Here is a 20,900-nt window from a genome sequence, read left to right on the forward strand (position 1 = left end):
CCCTACACTGTCCTATTCCTAGCTCCCAAATCCCTCATCCCTTGCACCTTTTATTTGCCAGGTCTCCAGCTTCTCTTTCTCCCATGACGACTCTCTCCTCACTCCTTACCTTTTCCTCTCCTGACTCCTCTAACTTTTTCTCAGTTCCCCATCACGTCTCTAAACTCTCGCTCTCCCACCTATCTTCATTCCTCCTCGCCCAACACTCTCAACTGTCCAATCCTCTCCCTCCTCCTCAGGTTCTACTTGCTCAACTGTCACCAACTGTCCTCTCTCACCCTATTCTCTGAACCTCTTTCCCTCTCGCTCCCGACTCCTCCATCTGCCCAAATCTCACACTCTTGCCTTTATTTTACAAATTCAGAGAGAAATCCAAGGCAAACCACAAGAGAAAAGTAAGCTTTTTAGACTCTATAACCACTTAAAACTAAGCTTATTGGCCAAGTAACAGCAATTCACAATGCAAAACACTAAGTGTGTGTTTATCTTGAAACTAAACTTCTGACCAGATTTTCCTGCTTGGGTTGAACAGAATTTGCGAAAGAATGTCTGATTCAGACTGGGATACGCATCTTTGTCTGTATAGAAAAGTATGCTTTTTCCATCTGGATCCACTTAAAAGTAAAGGTTACTCGCCAAGTAACAGCAATTCACTTTGCAAAACACTAGCTGTGTGTTTATCTTCAAATTAAACTTTCTGAACGCTTTTCCCGCTTGAAATGAATGGAATTCACCAAGGAATGTGTGATTCAGACTGGGATACGCATCTTTGTCTGTATAGAAAAGTATGCTTTTTCCATCTGGATCCACTTAAAAGTAAAGGTTACTCGCCAAGTAACAGCAATTCACTTTGCAAAACACTAGCTGTGTGTTTATCTTCAAACTAAACTTTCTAAACGCTTTTCCCGCTTGAAATGAATGGAATTCACCAAGGAATGTGTGATTCAGCCTTGGAAACGCATGTTTTGTCTATATTGAAAAGTCTGCTTTTTACCGTCTAGAACCACTTAAAACTAAGCTTATTCGCCAAAAAACAGCAATTCACTTAACAAAACACTAGCTGTGTGTTTATCTTCAAGGTCCTTTGTATTACTGGATACATAGAAAGATATTGTGTAAATTTTTTTTTGTCATGGAATATCTTAGTTTCTCCATCTATGTTAATTGAGAGTTTTGCTGGATACAGTAGCCTGGGCTGGCATTTGTGGTCTCTTAGTGTCTGTATGACATCTGTCCAGGATCTTCTGGCTTTCATAGTCTCTGGTGAGAAATCTGGTGTAATTCTGATTAGTTAGCCATTATATGTTATTTAATCTTTTCCCTTACTGTTGTTAATATTTTTATTTGTTTTGTGCATTTTGTGTTTTGACTATTATGTGATGGGAGGATTTTCTTTTCTGCTCCAATCTATTTGGAGTTCTGTAGGCTTTGTGTATGTTTATGGGCATCTCTTTCTTCAGATTAGGGAAGTTTTCTTCCTTAATTTTGTTGAAGATATTGCTGTCCCTTGATGTTGACAGTCTTCACTCTCTTCTATACCTGTAATCCTTGGTTTGATCTTCTTATTGTATCCTTGATTTCCTGTTTTGGGCTAGGAGCTTCTGTTTTCCATTATCTTTGACATTTGTGTCAATGTTTTCTATGGAATCTTCTGCTCCTTAGGTTATATCTTCTATCTCTTTTACCCTGTTGGTGACGCTCACATCTATGACTCCTGGTCTCTTTCCTAGGTTTTCCATCTCCAGGGTTGTCTTCCTTTGTGCTTTCTTTATTGTTTCTATTTCCATTTTTAACTCCAGGATGGTTTTGTTCATTTCCTTCTCCTTTTTTGTTGTTTTTTCAGTAGTTCTTTAAGGTACCTTTTTGTTCCCTCTTTATGGGATTCTACTTGTTTACTTCTGTATTTTATGTTGTCCTGTATTTTCATAAGGAAGTCATTTATGACCTTCTTAACATCCTCCATCGTCATGATGAAATGTGAATTTAAATCTAGAGCTTGCTTTTCTGATTTGTTTAGATATCCAGTGTTTGTTTTGATGGGAGAAGTGGGTTCTGAATAGCCCATGTAGTCTTGATATTTGTTGCTTGTCTTCCTGTGCTTGCCTCCAGCCATCAGGTTGTCTCTGGAGTTAGCTTGTCTTGCTCTTTCTGACAGTGGCTTGACTGTCCTGTAGGCCTGTGTGTCAGGACCACTGTAGACCTGTTTTCCTGTTTTCTTTACCCAGTTATGGGAACAGAGTATTTTGCTCTCAGGCATGTAGTTTCTCCTGTTCACGGGCTTTCTGCTGTCCCTGTGGGTAGGAACCAGAAGGAAATTCCCATATCTCTCCTGGATCTCTCTGTTGTGGGGGAGGGGGCACAGATTGCACAAAATGTTTTCCTCTTGAGTCAGGAATCTGGGCAGAGAGTAGTCTCCTCTGGTTTCCCAGGAGTGTCTGCTTCTCTGAAGGTCTATTTCCCCCACTCTCAGGATATGGGTACAGGGAGCTGTTTGACCAGTTCAGTTCAGATCCAGGCAAAGTCTGGAACATGGTGGTCTTGCAGCTTCATTCCTCCTATATTCCTGTGTCCAGAGGCACTATGCAGTTTTGTCTTGGGCCAGAGATGTTGGCAATGCTGGGCAGCAGTGTCAGTCTCTGTGCCTTGTACACTCTGTATTGCCCACACTCCTGGGTGATCAGCTCTCTCTTCCACAGCTTCTTGCATCAGGGAGCTCTGGGCCGGGATCAGGGAGGTTCAGGAGTAAGCTTGAAGCTGGAAGTGCCTGGTCCCAGAGGAGTTCTGCCTTTGCGTGTCCTGAGTCCACCAGTCAGCTCACTTCAAGCAGAAAAGTTGGATTCACCTCTGGTCTCAGGCCTGAACTTGCTCGTGGGGCTGACATTCAGCTTTCCATGAGGGCTGCAACCAGAAATGTCCTGCCCCTACTGCTCCTAGGTCCCTATACACAGGAGGCCCAGATGGAGCTAGGTGTTTTTTCTTGAGTCAGGAATGTGAGCAGAGCTTTCAGGGGATTCTGCCCTCTGATGGTCTAAGACTTACCCACCCCAAACGAGATTTGGGTGTAGAATACTGTTTGAACCAGTTCAGATCCAGGTGCAGTTTGGAATCCAGGGCACCTGAAGCTTGACTGCTCCTATATCCATGTGTCTAGAGGCACTCTGCAGTTTCCTCTTGGTCAAGGTATGTGTGCACAGGTGGGCAGAAGTGGCAGTCTCTCCTTCCCTGAGGTCTCAGTATTGCCCACTCTTCTGGGTGATCAGCTCTCTGTCCCACAGAGTTTCCAAAGGAGTTTCAAATGTTCATTCCCTATCCTACAGGTATCCAGTCTTTCCAATTCTCCTCCATAGTGTGTTGGACAAGACCCCTCTGGTCAAGGGGAGGTACAACATGCCCCATCAGACAAAGAGGGCTGCAAAAGTTCTTGTCTTAAAGGTAATCTCAGTGATTTCTATGTTTCACAAATAGATTAAGTCCTGCCCCCTCTCCACATGAGACTTTAATACCTTCACAAGCTGTCAAAGCAGGTCAGAGAGCTATGTACACTCACAAAGACAGTCAAAGATGTCCTCCATCTCTACCAAAGTGCCTTATGCAATCTGCTTTGGGTATAATGAGTTTGAAACCTGGTTCTGCAGACAAAGGGGATTTCAGAACTTCTCTATTAAACCAAGAGGACCTTCAAAGTCCTCCACAATTAAAAATGGGCTTAAATCATCACTTATGGTTCAAGGGGGACAAAATACAGTCACAAATCCCCAAGTGAACCTCATAACACACATACCAGCCCAAGCAGAGACAAACCTTTCTTCATGTACACCATTAGATCAAGGACCATTGCCAGTTTCAGAAGGGACTCTTGAGAGTTCCCCACCCACGCAAGATGTGGTAGAATATTCTGAGTCCTCCCAAGGGACTCTTGTGCCTTCTGCACATAAAAAATATGATCCAGCACCCTCACCATCTCCCCCAGTGTTCCCAATGTCCCTAAACAACAGAGATTTATTCAAATATCCTCTACAACCGAAAAGGACCCTCCTGACTTGTCATCAGGCCCAAAAGAGCCAAGTTTATCACAACACACAGTCAATGAGCCATGCAGACTCCATATTTATACAATGTGCGGAGAAGATACAACATACCCTACCTCCTCAGGGGACTCTAGGTCATTCTGTCCTGAAAGGAGAGTCTCCAAATTTTTCCACATATACATCAGAGATGCTAGAATTTCCCAAAAATGAGCAGGATTCTCTGAGTAGTTCTCTATCTCATAAAGAGACTGTGGGACGAGAAACATCTACAAAAGGAGTTCTACCCACAGCCACATCTTTAGAAATGGCTTGTGGATGTAACACACATACAAAGGATGTTCTAGAACATATTCCATCTGTAGAGAAGGTTATGGATCCAACCATATGTGAACGCGGAGTAGGGGAACATGATATGCAAACACCAGTGTCTGTAGCATCCTCGACATCTGAGGAAAGGGATTCCATGGATTCCATTTGAGCAAAAGAATGGATATGACCTCCGGAAACTTCACAGGAGACTATATGAACTTCTTATCTCCTCAAGATCAGCCATCTTCCCCAAATACAGAAGATGCTACACACTCTTCCAAATATGCACAAAGGGTTTCCAGTCCTTCTTTATACCCACAGGCAGACCCAGAACATCTGCCAAATACCTCAAAGGCTTGGATTTTACCTTATCTTCTGAAGGGGCCTTGGAAGCCATTTTGCCTATCAAGCAGTCTAGGGAACCTGACACTTCTATACGAAAGTCTGTTTCAATTTCTCCAGCAGAAGAAATTTTTCTTGGAACTTCCTCAAATACACAACAATATCTAGAAACATCCTTTTCTGCTCATGAGGCTCACAGACCTTTCACATAAGTCCATGATGCTCTAGGAGAGGTCACATATTCAGAGGTAGCTCTAATACCTACTCCCGTTTCTGACATCACAGTCAGGATTTCTACACATATACACGGTACATTAAGACCTTCCTCATCTGAGAAGGATGTCTTAGGATCTACTGCATCTGAACAGCATGCTTTACAACTATCCCCATGTACCCAAGTAGATTTATTTCACATGTCAACTCTGGGGAGAAATAGTCGACATTCTCCCTCTAGCAAAGTGTACCACAGTCATCCAGTTTCTAGAAACACAGGGTTAAGATTTGATCCTTCTGATGGTGTCTTGAGAAGTTTCTCCTCTAAGGAGGACAGTTTCAACCTTCCACCTTCTGCCCAAAGGGATCTTGTGCCATATTCTTCTGCAAAAGAGACACCAAAAGTTACAATTACTCCTCAGGTGAGTCCCACACCTTCTCCATCTGTCCAAAGGGCATTGAAATTTTCCAAAAATGAAGAAGGTATTGTGGAAAGTTGCCAATCCTTACAGGGGCATGCTGGACATTACATATTGTCCCAAGATGCTCAAGTAACTCCTCCTTCTACCAAAAAGGCATGTTCACCCTCTGCCCTAGGATTTCAGGGAATTTCTTCACCCCTCTCTAGGGCTCCAGAATGTGTTCTCCATGCTCAAAGTGTTTTGTCATTGTGAAAATTAGACTTCAAAAATACAAAACCATTTTTATATTCCCAAAGGTCTGAGGGATAGTCCACATCGAAAAAAAATCATTTAGACATTGTGTCATTAGCCAAAGTATATCAGAAAAATTCCATGTCTTCTAAAGCATCTAAAAATCAATCTGGCTCTAGCACCCCTCCTGGGAAACACAGGACAATCGAAATCTAAAAAGACGTATCTAGAAACTTTACCGTTTGCCCAAAGGTCTTTAGGATGTTCAGCAACTTCTCCAAGAGCTCGGTGAACCTAGAGAACAAAAGAACTAAAGTCATCTTCCCAGGGCATTTTCCCAAGAACCACATTATTTCTTCTTTTCTTTTATGCCAAGACAGATGTCCAGCTTCTTCTTCCCATCTCTGATCTCTTCATCCTATTTGTTCTCCCTCCCAAATGTCTCTTTACTCTGAATTAGTGGCCAATTAGTAAACCATAGTTATACGGAAGGAATACCTGAGAGGCAGATGCAGTCACAACAACACTTGTGATGTCACACAAGAAACTAGGGCTCTGCAGGATACAAGAGATTTTTCAGGGAGGGCCTAATGATGATGTCACTGAGAATATCCATGGCCTACCTCCTGAACAGCTTTCCTTACATTGACCAGATTTGAGGGTGCCCTTTCCAGGTATGTGTCCTGTGATTCAGTGGAAACCTTTATGTACTCCATCTCTCTACAGCTGGAGACTTCTCCTTGCTTTATTACTGGTTACATGCTCTGAATGGAAAAAGTTAATCAGGGACTTGGAATGTGTGGAAAAGATCTTGTAACCTGGAGTGGAGGAGATTCTTCTGGATAATACTTTTATTCTCAGGTACATTTCATGAAATACAGTTCAATTTTTTAGGTTTTCTCTGCTTCCCAAAGGCCAATATTTTCCTACAGACCATCAATTGAGTGAATATTGTATTTCACTATCTTATTGTACATTCCTCGATATGGGGCTTTATAAATATTGCTGAATGTGTACTCAGAATTTCCAATTCTAGTTTTTTGCAATGATTTTCTCAACAAAGCTGGCCAAGCTAAAGAGTGAAGGTAATAGTGTCAATATTGTGTACCTACTTCAAATGATAAACACCCAAATTTTTATTTTTTCCAAAAATTACCTGACATCAGTAAATCAAAGACAGCATGGACTATAGAATGTGGTTCTGTAGTCCCATTAGATATCATTTCTGGCATATCTACCTTCCTGTGTTCCAAGGGTGAGACTTCAGGCTTTTGGATGTTTTACCATGATTCTTTCTTCAGGCCAAACATGAGATACAGGATGATGGTAAGAGAGAGGAATGGCTTGTGGTCCAGTAAAAGCTCAACTTCAATAGGCGCATAAGAACAGGAGGGAGTATATATGGTATTGTCATTTGTGGACTCTCCATTCTTGACCTAGGACCTCAGAATCCATGGTAAAATTTCAACTAACTTCATAGATGTATAAGCCACCAAATATATATATATATATATATATATATATATATATATATATATATATATATATATATATATGACATAGAGATAGAGATAGAGAAGAGATAGAGCTAGAGACAGAGATAAATAGATAACTAGATAACTAGATAGATTGATAGATAGATAGATAGATAGATAGATAGATAGATAGATAGATCAGACACCAAAACTAGATACGATTAAGATTAATAAAGCTAAGAAGTGCAAGTTGCCATTAACAGGTTATAGATCTTCCCTGAGAGACACAACTAGAGTATGTCGATTACAGAAGTGAATGCTAGTGGCAAACCAGAGAATTGCAAACGGACCTCTTGTTGGTAAATTTTCTGAAAGGATTACAAGAGCTGAAGAGGCTATCAACACCATCAGAAGAATAATGCCAATGAACAGAGCTTTCTGGTACTATACTGATATTCAAAGATTGTGCATGGACAGACCTATTGCTCCAACTGCATATGTAGCAGAGGATGGCCTTGTTGCAGAGCAAAGAAAGGAGAGACCCTTGGTCCTCCCTCGGTTTGACTCCCAGTTCAAGGAAATGTCAAGGGGCAGTAAGGGTGGTTTAAATGTAAAGGAAGGGAAACATTTAGGTCTCTTATGGAGAGGAAACTGGGAAAGGAAACAACATTTAAATGTAGATATACAAATAACCAAAAAGTATTAAAATTAGCTTAAAATTAAAAAAAATAATGAAAGAAATAAAAGTAAATAAAACTGCAAGGTAATCAGACATATTGATTCAGAAATCTAGAGGGACACTGTCAGGGAACGGTAGTCAGCGTAACACTAGTGGAAAGACTGAGATGATGAAGTCACAACTATAGGCACTTCTCTCTCCCAGATATCATTGTCAGACATTTAGGAATCCAAAACATGGAGGAGTTTCCTCTGAGCTGAGGATGCAATGCTTGTCTTTTCCTTCCTCCTTAGGACTTTTTCCTTCTGGGAGAAAAAATAAAGGCCATGCACTCTCAGAAAAAATAATAACAACAAAAAAGAAACTGTACCCGTCCCAACACCTGGCTTTTGGAATAATGAAATTAATGATAAAAAAATCTCTGACCTCCAGGAACCATAACAAGCAAGGAAATCCAGATGCTACTGAGAGGCTTCCAGCTCCTGAATCCCATATGTGGAAGGCTCAGGTCAAGGCTATGTGTTCAGTGAACCCTCACAACCCTACACAGCACTCACTGCGCTTTCCCGTGTACCACATATTTCTTCATTTTTTTAAACTAAAACAGAAGGCCAACTTCCTTCTACTCATTTTTGTTATGTACATCCTCTTTGTTCTCTTTCCCAAATGGGTGTTTGCACTGAAATAGAGGCCATTTAGTAATCCCTAGAGGTGCTGTAGGAATATACGTGATGCAGTTCCTTGTGACGTCAAAAGCTCGGGCTGTTCAGGGTACCAGAGAGTTTTCATGGAGGGCCTAATGATGATGTCACTGAGAACCGTCATGCCCTACCTGCTGAACAGCTTTCCTTACATTGACCAGATTTGAGTGTGCCCTTTCCAGGAGTGTCTCCTGTGACACAGTGGAAACCTTTATGTACTAAATCTCTCTACAGCTGGAAACTTCTCTTTGCTTCATCAGTGGTTACAGGCTCTACATGGAGAAAGTCAGTCAGGGGCTTGTATTGAGTAGAAAAGATCTAGGAACACGGGATGCAGGAGATTCTTCTGGATAATAATTCTATTCCCAGGTCCATTCCTGTGACAAACAGTTCAATGTCCTAGGTTTTTCCTGTTTCCCACAGGCCATTTTTTTCTCTACAGACGTTTAACTGAGTGAATTTGGTATTTCATTTTCTAATTGTTCATTCCTTGAAAGGGGACTTTATAGATATTCCTGAATGTGTAGTCAAAAATTCTGTTTTCAAATTCCAGTTTTTTGGCAATGATTTTGGCAACAAAGCTGGCCAAGCTATGAAGTGAATTTAACAGTGTAAATATTGTGTACCTACTTCGAATGATAACCTCCAAAATTTTTATTATATGCAAAAAAATAACTGCCTGAATAAATCAAAGGACAGCGTGGACTATGTAGTCCCATTAGGTATCTACCTTTCCGTGTTCCAAGGGTGAGATTTCAGGGTTTTGGATGTTTTAAAATGATTCTTTCTTCAGGCCAAAGATAAGATACAGGAGGATTGGCAGGGAGGGAAGAGTTTGAGGTCCAATGAAACCTCAACTTTATTAGGCTCATAAGAACAGGAGCGAGTCTACTTGGCATTGCCGTTTGTGGATTCTACATTCTTGACGTAGCTGCTCAGAATCCGTGTTAAAATTCCACCTAATCTCATAGCTGTAGGAACCACCAAAAGTATATATATATATATATATATATATATATATATATATATATATATATATATATAATCAGCCACCAAAACTAGACAAGATTGATGAGCCTAAGAAGCACATTCTGTCAGGAACCAGATATAGATCTTCCCTAAGGGACACACCAAGAGCATTTCAAATACAGAAGTGAATGTGTTGTTGCAAAAATATAAAAATAAAAAGTAGTCTTTTACCCGCTCTCTCTGGCACCGTAATTTACCACGTCTCTGCTAGATATCTTGGTTGAATACATCCCACTCCTCAGCTGCCCAGTGTCTCTTACTGCCACACACGTTCTTACACTCAAAACCTCACATAAAAGAACACACAACACAATAATCTTTGACCCAATTGATAAGATATAATTGCCCACTTAAGCATACAAAGCGCTTCACCGTCCATCCCTTAGGAACATTAATAACAACCTGTAAATACACAGAACAGAATCTTAACGTCACCTGCCGCGACTTCTCACCGTCTCCTCTTCCTGTCTCTCCTTTTTCCTCTAGTCTCCTCCTCTTCCTTCAAACATCTCTCTGCCCTTCCTTCCTTCTCCTCCAATGACAGGCATCCTTCTATCCTGTACCTGCCCCTCACCTGTACTTCACAAACTTAGTTGGGAGGTGGTTCTGGGGAAGTCACATGCGTTCTGAGGACAGGACAAGGCAGCTGTCCTCGGGGCAGTGGATTAGCATCAATATACAGATAACTTCAGTGTAAACAACGTTTCTCCCTTTTTGTCCAGTTAAACAGCCTTTTCATTTACATATCAATTGAGTAAGATTATTACCGTCCTACAATTTATAAAGCAGATTATATACTCAACACTCAGTCCATCACTATACCAGTTAGAAAGAACATTTAGTTCTTCATTCCAGCTTCAGAAAGGCTTAAAATCTATATTATGTCTTGGCTCGCTTGTGTACTATCTGATAACTATCCAATAAAATATGTGTATTCAGAGTTATACAGCCTGATAAGCAATGAGACTATAATCAGTCTTCAACCCCGTCAGAAATCTGAGAGTGACCAAATATCTATGCACATAGGAAGCCTGAGAGGACGTCTAGATCTGAGAGGTTGTAGAGACAAATCTCCGCTAGCACAGTCCCCTGTTAGCAACATGTGAGCGCAAGTCGTCAGCCTTCTGTCCCAAGATCAACTGACAGCCTCTTGAAATGCAGACTTGGAAGGTCTGATCACCCTGTAATGGCAGGGTTTATAGTCAAATCCTCTGCATAATTTGTCCTTTTCTGGATAGTATTAATCTGCAGATGAAACACGCATTTTTTTCCCAGTGACTGCCTAGCCACAAATATTGCCTCATCTGGAGGTAGACATGTTCAAATTCTTCATTAAATCTGCCAAAGGGGAACAGTTAGGAGCAACTAAAGGTAAATAATAACTTTAAATCTCAAATTTTGTGGATTTCTGATGTTGTTGAAAACCATCTATCTATCTAAGATAATCTGGACTGTTGTCTTTATATCTTAATATTGTCTTGAAAGTTCTCACAAAGTCAGAGCCATGACTTTGCTATGTGAATCTTAACTCACAGGTGTAATCCACTCAGAAGTTTGTAATGACAACAATATTAGGACTGGCTCTTCTTGTACTTTAAAATTTTTTTTTTGTCAAATAAATTCTATACCCACACACAGATAAGATTAAGCTTATTTACCAAAAGCGATTCTGACTGTATAGCTCAATCTATCTTATTCCCCCCTGCTAAATTTCAGCCAATTTTAAATTCTTTATAAAAACAACTTTAGAATAACCAATTCCAGCCCCACCCCACAAATTCTAGGGAATTGAGACGAGGACTCCTCCATAACTTCTTCAAGTGTACACAGGCGTTGAGATATCCTTAGGGGTAGAGGGTATGAAGAATGACGCAAAATCGATAGCCGATATGTCCTGACTGGACCCAGCTGACAGTCACTGAGACCAGGATCCCAAGTAGGCACACTCTGCAGAATACAACTCTCAAGACAAAGGTTTAGAATCGAGATATCTTTTTGTTTGATCCTCCTGAATATATTTTTTCAGGCGGTCAACCGCTCTCAAATCTGATCAGTATGACTCTGTGAGGTTTGCAGAGCCTAATCACAATTTTTAAAAACACAAGGACAAAATCTATCTCCCAAAATACTCTGTCCCTTAGTCTGAAACCAGAAAAGCTTCTATCTTGCATTCTCTCCCAGAGTAAATATAAGCATAAAACTCAAAGTCACACCCATCATGAAGACTAAACAATTTTTAAAAAAGGAATTTATGTACACATTGAGCCTGATATCACTCTGTACTCGGTGATATCAGGAAATTAACCCAAAGTTCCCGTGGAGACCACGTTAAGACAATTTGAACTTCCTATTGTGGTAAATATCAAAAGTAACCACAAACCCTCGCTACCGTCATCAACGAGCCATATAGTGGGGTAATTCATAAAACTAACCAAATACCTTCTATCAATTCTAATATCAATAAGCAACACATCAAACCAGGACTTTTGCCCAAAATATCTCAATCTGTTAAGCTCTCTACCCGGAGCCACAGATTTTTCTTTACCCTTAATAACTTGTACAATATATGTCTGCGTTCACTGTCCCTGGTGTTACAGACATTTCATCACAACTCTCTACGTGGTAGTGAATAATTTTTCCCTGAGTACTGAACAGTAGATGAAAATCCCCACCTGATTCAGGTAAACTCTCTACTCTCTTCTTTCTAAAAACACACTTAATCACTTGTTAATAATACCTGAAAAAAAAAAAAGAAGTATCTTGTGTAACTAAGATTTCCACCCAAAATTCTCGTGGAGCCCACGTTAAAAAGCACATGAGTGTCCTGAAAGACTTTCTAAACAACTTTCTTTAAAAAGCAGCTTTAATCTCGTAACTCTCTGAGCTGCCATTACTTATCACACAGCAGGGACCGAAAGCCTGCCAGCCCAGGACACTTCCCCATTTCTTTGTTTGATTTCCCGCCCTTAAGTTATCAAGACTTAATGTGGCACCCGTGTCCTCTTCCTTAGAAAAGAAAAAGGTTCTCTCAACTTTTATGAAGAAAAAAGAAAACTTGTCCTTTACCCTGACATCACGAGCACCGTAGTGTCCCAATATATCTGGTACGTATTTTGCTGAAATTGTAGAACTAGAGTTTTAAAAAGTTTGCTCATTGTCACAGTCGGGATGTGCAGGGCCGGACATGCCTGAGGGAGAGCCAGAGATAGGACTTGCTGGACCAGCTACCAGCCCCAAGGACACTGACCATCCGTAGCCACCCCCTCCCCTTCCTTCACCCCCCTGGGTGAGATGAGCCACCCTACCTGCCTGCTGAGCTGCTAGAGAGCACATACTCCTTGCTGATGTCATTTCACGCTGAAAGTAACTGTGCACCATTTGAATTGACCAATCATGTGTAACCGCGAGAATGCCCCTAAGCTCCCCTATAAAAACCCCCGAGTTTGGAAGCTCAGGGTCGATTCCTCTGTCTCCTGTGTGGGATACGTATCGACCTGGGATCCCGATAATAGGGATCTCATTAATAAAAGCTACCTCTTGCTGTTACATGTGATTCCTGGGGGCACCCCACCCCGCGATCAGAGCGAGAGACGCGGCTCCCCGTTTTGGGGTACGCTCTTTCAAAAACACATTCCTACTCCCTGTCGGCACAGTGTCCGTTGCCACCACATGCTTTCCTATACTTAAACCCTCACATAGAAGAACACACAACACACTAATTTTGACCCAATTGATAAGATATAATTGCCCACTTAAATATACGAAGCGCTTCACCGTCCATCTCTTAGGAATATTAATAACAACCAGTAAATACACAGAACAGAATCATAACCTCACCTGCCGCGGCTTCTCACCCTCTCCCTGTCTCTCCTTTCCTCTAGTCTCCTCCTCTTCCTTCAAACATCTCTCCGCCCTTCCTTCCTTCTCCTCCAATGACAGGCCTCCTTCTCCCTGTACCTGCCCTCACCTGTACTTCACAAATTCAATGGGAGGTGGTTCTGGTGAAATCACCTGAGTTCTGAGTCCAGGACGAGGCAGCCATCTTCGGGGCAGTGAATTAGCATCAAAATACAGACAACTTCAGGGCAAACCACAACAAGGAGCTTTGATATCCTAGTGAAATCTTTCAAGCCATGTAAAGCTGCAAATGTGATCATGTTCTAGTTTCTTCTTTGCTTGAAGCTGAAAAAAGTGATACCCAATACTGTATGAGAACTAATATTACATAGTGCACGTAAAGAAAAGAAATTACTCCCAACTTAACTTCATACGTAAGCAATTTGTTACAGAGTAACAAAGAGTAAGCAAAGTAGTTTTCTCAGCCGGTTTCCCTTCTCTATAGGCAGCAATTTGAACTTACAGAGAAATGCTTAAATATCGTATTATTTATCTCTAAAAGTGCTCTAATAAGAATCTTTTAAAAAGCACAAATCTAAACATCTGTGTAAAGATGTCATCTCTGCTTTAAATGATCAGAATGCACACCTGTGATTGTCAATCCTTATTAAATCCTATCAGGAAGCTGAGGGTACAACTGGGACGGAAATCAGTCCTCCAGAGTCCAGCCTCTGTGACCGTCACACCATTAGCCGGTGTGGCCATGTTCTTGATCCATGACCTTAAAAAGCCCCAGCCTTTCCGAACTTCAAATTGTTCCCTAAATTGTTTTTTTTTAACATCAGAGCCAGTAGTTACATCATGTTAGCCAGCTTAACAAACCACTTTATTTTTACAAATGCTCTTTACGGGTGGTGGCCGTCGCTCATTATTCTACATTTCCTTGGGTGATGCTGGAAGCATCGGTCTGCCACAGAGGAAACTCCTAAAAGACCTCGACCACTATTATAGCAAATGCCAAGGATGTTGCTTCCTGAGTGGTGGGAAGCTCCATGAGGTTTTTTTTTTTAATTTATTTAATATTTAATAATAATTCTTTGGTTTCTGGGCAAACATCGCCCTCCCCCCTCCCCTTCCTTATGGGTGTTCCCCTCCCAGCCCTCCCCCCATTGCCACCCTCCCCCCAACAATCCCGCTCACTGGGGGTTCAGTCTTAGCAGGACCCAGGGCTTCCCCTTCCACTGGTGCTCTTACTAGGCTATTCATTGCTACCTATGAGGTCAGAGTCCAGGGTCAGTCCATGTATAGTCTTTAGGTAGTGGCTTAGTCTCTGGAAGCTCTGGTTGCTTGGCATTGTTGTACATATGGGGTCTCGAGCCCCTTCAAGCTCTTCCAGTTCTTTCTCTGATTCCTTCAACGGGTGTCCTATTCTCAGTTCAGTGGTTTGCTGCTGGCATTCGCTTCATGAGGGTTTTTATGTACTTCTCAGAATTAGAGAGATCTGAGGGGAACAACCGAGGAAACGCTGCATGAGGTTCTAAGTACACTTGGTCTTGGGGCTATGACTCACCGACGTGCAATGAGGCGGTGCTAAAGAGTGGGCCGAACCCCGGGATTTCTAAAACGCTGTGCATCCCTCCTTCACAGCACTTGGCCACACTCCATGTCAGAACCAAATTTAAACCATATTTTTACCCTGGATAGAATTTCAAATATTATACTGAATAGGGAGAGTGGGCAGCCTTATCTTGTCCTTCACTCTAATGGAATTGCTTTAATTTTCTTTATATTTAGCTTCATGTTCATTACCGGCTTGCTGTCCATGGCTTCTACTACGTTTCTCGATAGGACTGGTCTCCCTTATCACTCTCATGCTTTTAGAATGAAGCGGGATTGGAATTGCTTTATCAGCATCTAATGATATTATCATGTGATTTTTTTTTCTGATTCATTATATAGTGGATTATACTGATGGATTTTCAGAAATTGAACCATCCCAACCTCCCACTAGAAATTAAAAATTACACAGCATAACCTACAGAAGGGATAACATACTCGCCTGCATACTCTAACAGCCCCCCTCCAAAAAACACAAAACAAAACAAAACAATGCAAACAAAAAAAACATGCTCCCGACAGAACAGATTTTATACTAACATACACACTCAAACATCCCACCAAAAAACAAAACAAAACAAAAAAAACCAAAAAATACATGCAAGCAAGAAAATCCTGCACCCCCAACATCAAAATAGCATGAAGTAAATATTAATGGTCATTAATACCGTTAAGCATTAATGGCCTCTATTCAACGATAAAAGGACAGAGGTTAACTACAATGGATTTAAAAACAGGATCCGTCGATCTCTTGCATTCAAGAAACACACTCCAGCAACCGAGATAGATACAACCTCAGACTAAGGTATTGGAAAAGCTTTTCCAAGAAATTGAAACAAGAAACAAGATAGTGTAGCCATCCTAACATCCAGCAAATCAAACCTTCAACCAAAAGTAATCAGAAGAAAAAGGGAAGGACACTTCATATGCATCAGAGGAAAAATCCACCAAAATGGCATCTCCATTCTGGATGTCTATATCTCAAATACAAAAGCAGCAACATTAGTGAGAGAAATATTGCTGAAGCTTAAATACCACTTCGAACCTCACACATTCGTAGTGGGGGACATCAATGTGCCATCTCACCAAGGGCAGGTCATTGAGACAGACACTAAAAAAGGAAACAGTAAAAATAGAAGATGTAACTGGCACGGGTTTCAATTAGTCTGACCTCACTGATATCTACAGAATATTTCACACGAACACAAAAGTACACACTTTCTTTTCATTACCTCATGGAACCTTATCCTAAACTGATCATGTTCTCCCTCGCGAAACAAGCCACAGCAGATACAGAAAGACTGCGCTAACCATTGGATCTTCTCAGAATGCCATGGATTAAAACTGGACTTCAACAATAACAAAAAGTGTATAAACTCATGGAAATTCAATAGTTTGCATTTGTAGAACCAGCAGTTCAGAGAAGACTTGAAAAAAAAAAAGGGTTCCTAGAATTCAATGGAAATGATGGCATATTTTCTCCAAACTTAAGGGACGTAAGGAAAGCCGTGCTAAGAGGAACGTGCACATGCAGCACAGGGCACTTTCATAAAGAAACCGGAGAGACCCCACACTAGCAACTTCCCAGCACACCTGAAAGCTCTAGAATAAAAAGAAGCAAATACATATTAAAGGAGGGGACAGAAAGAAATGATCAGACTCGGGGTGAGAGTGATCCATCAGAAACAAAGAGAATACAAAGATCAACAAAAACAAGAGCTGGTTCCTAGGGAAAATCAACCAGACAGACGAACACTTAAACAGATAATGTAATACGAGGTAAGACAGCATCCAAATAACAAAATCAGAAATGAACAGGGAGCCGCATCGATGGACACTGATTAAAGTCACAGAATCGTTAGGTCTCACTTCAAAAACCTGCTGTCTCCAAAATTAGACTCTCTGAATTAAATGGATGATTGTGTAGATGGATAACACTGACCACAGGTAAACTGAGGTAAGATGAACTATGTAAATAGCTCTACAACCCCTAAAGAGACACAAAGAGTAATTAAGTTTCCTCACTGAAAAATCCTCAGGGCCAGATTGATTGAGCGCAGACTCCTACCAGATCTTCAAAGAATTCTCAACTTTCTCCAAAACACAGAAACAGGAGGAAAACGCCAAACTGATTCCAGGACACCACTGTCGCCCAGACACCGAAATCACAAACGACTCAATGAAGAAAGAATTTCAGACGAATTTCTCTTACGAACATTGGTGGAAAAAATACTAGGTAAAATGCTCGAAAACAAAATCGAAGGACATATGAATCCTCCATCCAGAGCCATCTAGTAGGCTTCCTCCTGAGGCTTCAGGAATGGTTCAGTCTATGAAAATCGATGAAAGTGATCCACCATATAAGCAAACTGAACTTTAAAAATATATTCTGCCGTCAGCATTTCACATTAGTTTGTGAGCTCCACTTGGAATTAACTTTGTTGAAGTTGCATATAATGAAATATATATATATATATATATATATATATATATATATATATATATACACACATACATATATGTATATGTATGTATATATATATGTGTGTATATATAAGTATGTATTTATGTGTATGTGTGTATATATACATATATAAAATATTATATTATTATAATAAATTAATATATTAAATTGTCATATACTAACATTATAATAGTCTAATTAATATTAATATATTATATTAACATATTAAATTGTGATATATCAACATTGTGATATTATAATAATGTAGTAAATTATATATTTATATCATGATAAAATGTAATTAATACTAATATATTGTGTTAGTATATTAAATTATTATATAGTAATAATACTATATCTCTCTTACCCTCTTTTTTTTTTCGGGACTGAGGACAGAACCCACGGTCTTCTGCTTGCTAGGCAAGCACACCACCACTGAGCCAAATCCCCAACCCCTCTCTTACCCTCTTCTGACTCTCTATCTAACCCCACCCTCAACCCTCCAGGTACAACTTTCCCCTCCGTCTCTCAGTAATAGGCTCTAGCATTTACTGACAGGTTAAAATGGGAAGAAGATTCATATGCGATCACCTGAGTCCATGATAGTGGTCTAGTCGGGGCAACCTCCTTTGAGGAAGCAGATAAATATCAGGTAACAAATAACATTTGCTGGGAGAAGATCAAATCCGATTAATGACTTTAAATATCTATCCAGTGGATTCTGAGAAAATGGGGAATATTCTTCCTAAAGACCCAGCTATACCACTCCTGGCCTTATATCTGAAAAAACCTCTGCCATACCGCAAGGACATGTGCTCCATAAGATTCTTAGCTTCGTTCTTCATAATGAGCAGAAAATAGAAATAACCCAGATGCTCCTCAACCAAGAAATGCCTACTGAAAATGTGGTTCATTTACACAATGAAATACTACGCAGCTATGAAAAATAAGGACATTGAGAAGCTTCACTCAAGTATATGGAATGAGAAAGTATTGTTATGAATGAGGTAACTGAGACCAAAAATAACATGTACATACTCACTTAAAAGAGGGTATAAGCCCAGAGGCGAATGCCAGCAGCAAACCACTGAACTGAGAATAGGTCCCCCGTTGAAGGAATCAGAGAAAGAACTGGAAGAGCTTGAAGGTGCTCGAGACCCCAAAAGTACAACAATGTCAAGCAACCAGAGCTTCCAGGGACTAAGCCACTACCTAAAGACTATACATGGACTGACCCTGGACTCTGTCCCCATAGGTAGCAATGAATATCCTAGTAAGAGCACCAGTGGAAGGGGAAGCCCTGGGTCCTGCTAAGACTGAACCCCCAGTGAACTAGACTATGCGGGGAGGGTGGCAATGGGGGGAGGTTTGGGAGGGGAACACCCATAAGGAAGGGGAGGGGGGAGGGTGATGTTTGTCCAGAAACCGGGAAAGGGAATAACACTTGAAATGTATATAAGAAATACTCAAGTTAATAAAAAAAAAAAAAAGAAAAAAAAAAGAATCATCAAATGGGACCTCATAAACCTTCAAAGCTTCTGAAATGCAAAGGACATTGTCTTTAGGACAAAATGGCAACCAACAGATTGGGAAAAGATCTTTACCAATCCTACATCTGATAGAGGGCTAGTATCCAAAATATACAAAGAACTCACGAAATTAGACTCCTGAGAACCAAATAACGATATTTAAAGTAGTTAAACAAAGAATTCACAGCTAAGGAATATCAAATGCCTGAGAAGCACCTTAAGAAACGTTCAACATCATCAGTCATCAGCAAAATGCAAATCAAAACAGCCCTGAGATTCCACCTCACAACAGTCAGAATTGCTAAGATCAAAACTCAGATGACAACAGATGCTGGCAAGGATGTGGAGAAAGATGAGAACTCTTCCATTGTTGGTGGGATTGCAAACTGGTACAACCTCACTGGAAATCAGTCTGGAGGTTCCTCAGGAAATTTGACATTCCACTCCCTGAGGAGCCAGCTATACCTCTCCTGGGCATATACCCAAAAGATGCTCCAATATACAACAACGACACATGCCCCACTATGTTCATTGCAGCCTCATTTATAATAGCCAGAACCTGGAAAGAACCCAGATGCCCCTCAACAGAGGAATGGATACAGAAAGTGTGGTACATTGACACAATGGAGTACTACTCAGCTATCAAAACCAATGACTTCATGTATTTCATAGGAACTAGAAAATATTATCCTCAGTGAGGTAGCACAATCACAGAAAAATACACATGGTATGCACTCATGGATAAGTGGATATTAACCCAAATGTTCAAATTACCCAAGATTCAGTGCATGGACCACATGAAACTCAAGAAGGATGACCAAAGTGAGGATGCTTCACTCCTTCCCCAAAAGGGGAACAAAAATATCCATCGAGGGGTAGGGAGTCAAAGTTCAGGGAAGAGACTGAAAGAAAGGCCATTCAGAGCCTGCTCCACGTGTGGCCCATATATATACAACCACCAAAACTAGATAAGATTGATAAAGTTAAAAAGTGCATGCTGAAAGGGACTGAATATAGACCTCTCCTGAGAGACACATCCTGAACATGTCAAATACAGAGGTCAATGCTAGCAGCAAAACAGTGAACTGAACACAGGACCTCCTTTGGGGGAATAAGAAGAATGATTGAAAGTGCTCAAGGGGCTTGTAACCCAATAAGAACAACAATGCCAACCAATCAGATTTTCCAGGGACTAAACCACTAACCAAAGACTATACATGGACTAACTCAGAGCTCCAACTGCATATGTAGCAGAACATAGCATTTTTGGGGCACCAGTGGAAAAGAAAGCCCGTGGTGCTGCCAAGGTTGGACCACCAATGCAGGGGAATATCGTGTAGGGGACTGTAAGGGTAGGTGGATGCAGGGTGTTGTGGTTTGCCCTGGACTAATATGTATTTTGATCCTAATTCCACTGCCCCATGGACCGCTGCCTAGTCACATACTCAGGACTCAGGTGACTTCATTAGAACCTTCTCCCCATTTAATTTGTAAAATACAGGTGAGGACAGGTACAGGATAGAAGAAGGCCTGTCATTGGATGGGAAGGAAGGATGGGTGGGAGAAAAGTTTGAAGGAAGGGGAGAGATGGAACAGAAGAGGAGAGGGCCGTCGAAGATAGAACATGGAGGCTGATGTTAAGATTCCTAGCTGTACCTTTACAGATTGTTATGAAGTTTCTTAAGGGATGGATGTGTACCAGCCTTTGTATGTTTAGATGGGCAATTATATCTTACCAATTGGGTCAAAGGTTAATGTGTTATGTGTTCTTTCATGTGCAGATTTAAGTTTTAAGAGAGAGTGCAGAGGCTAGTCTGGGCCACCATGGAATTGGGATGTGTGTTTCTGGCATGGAAACCTGCTTTGGGAACTAGATAAGTAGAGAGATTGCTGCCAGGCTCAGAGAGACACCTTCGGCAGTGTGATATGGGATGGAGCAGAGCAGTTGAGATGCTTTGCTGATTCAGACCAGATATCTAGCAGATATCTTAGGGCATTGCAGTGGAGGACTTATTGGGGGATAA

This window comes from Rattus norvegicus, chromosome 3 (assembly GCF_036323735.1).
Source record: "Rattus norvegicus strain BN/NHsdMcwi chromosome 3, GRCr8, whole genome shotgun sequence".
In the NCBI taxonomy this organism is placed as follows: Eukaryota; Metazoa; Chordata; class Mammalia; order Rodentia; family Muridae; genus Rattus; species Rattus norvegicus.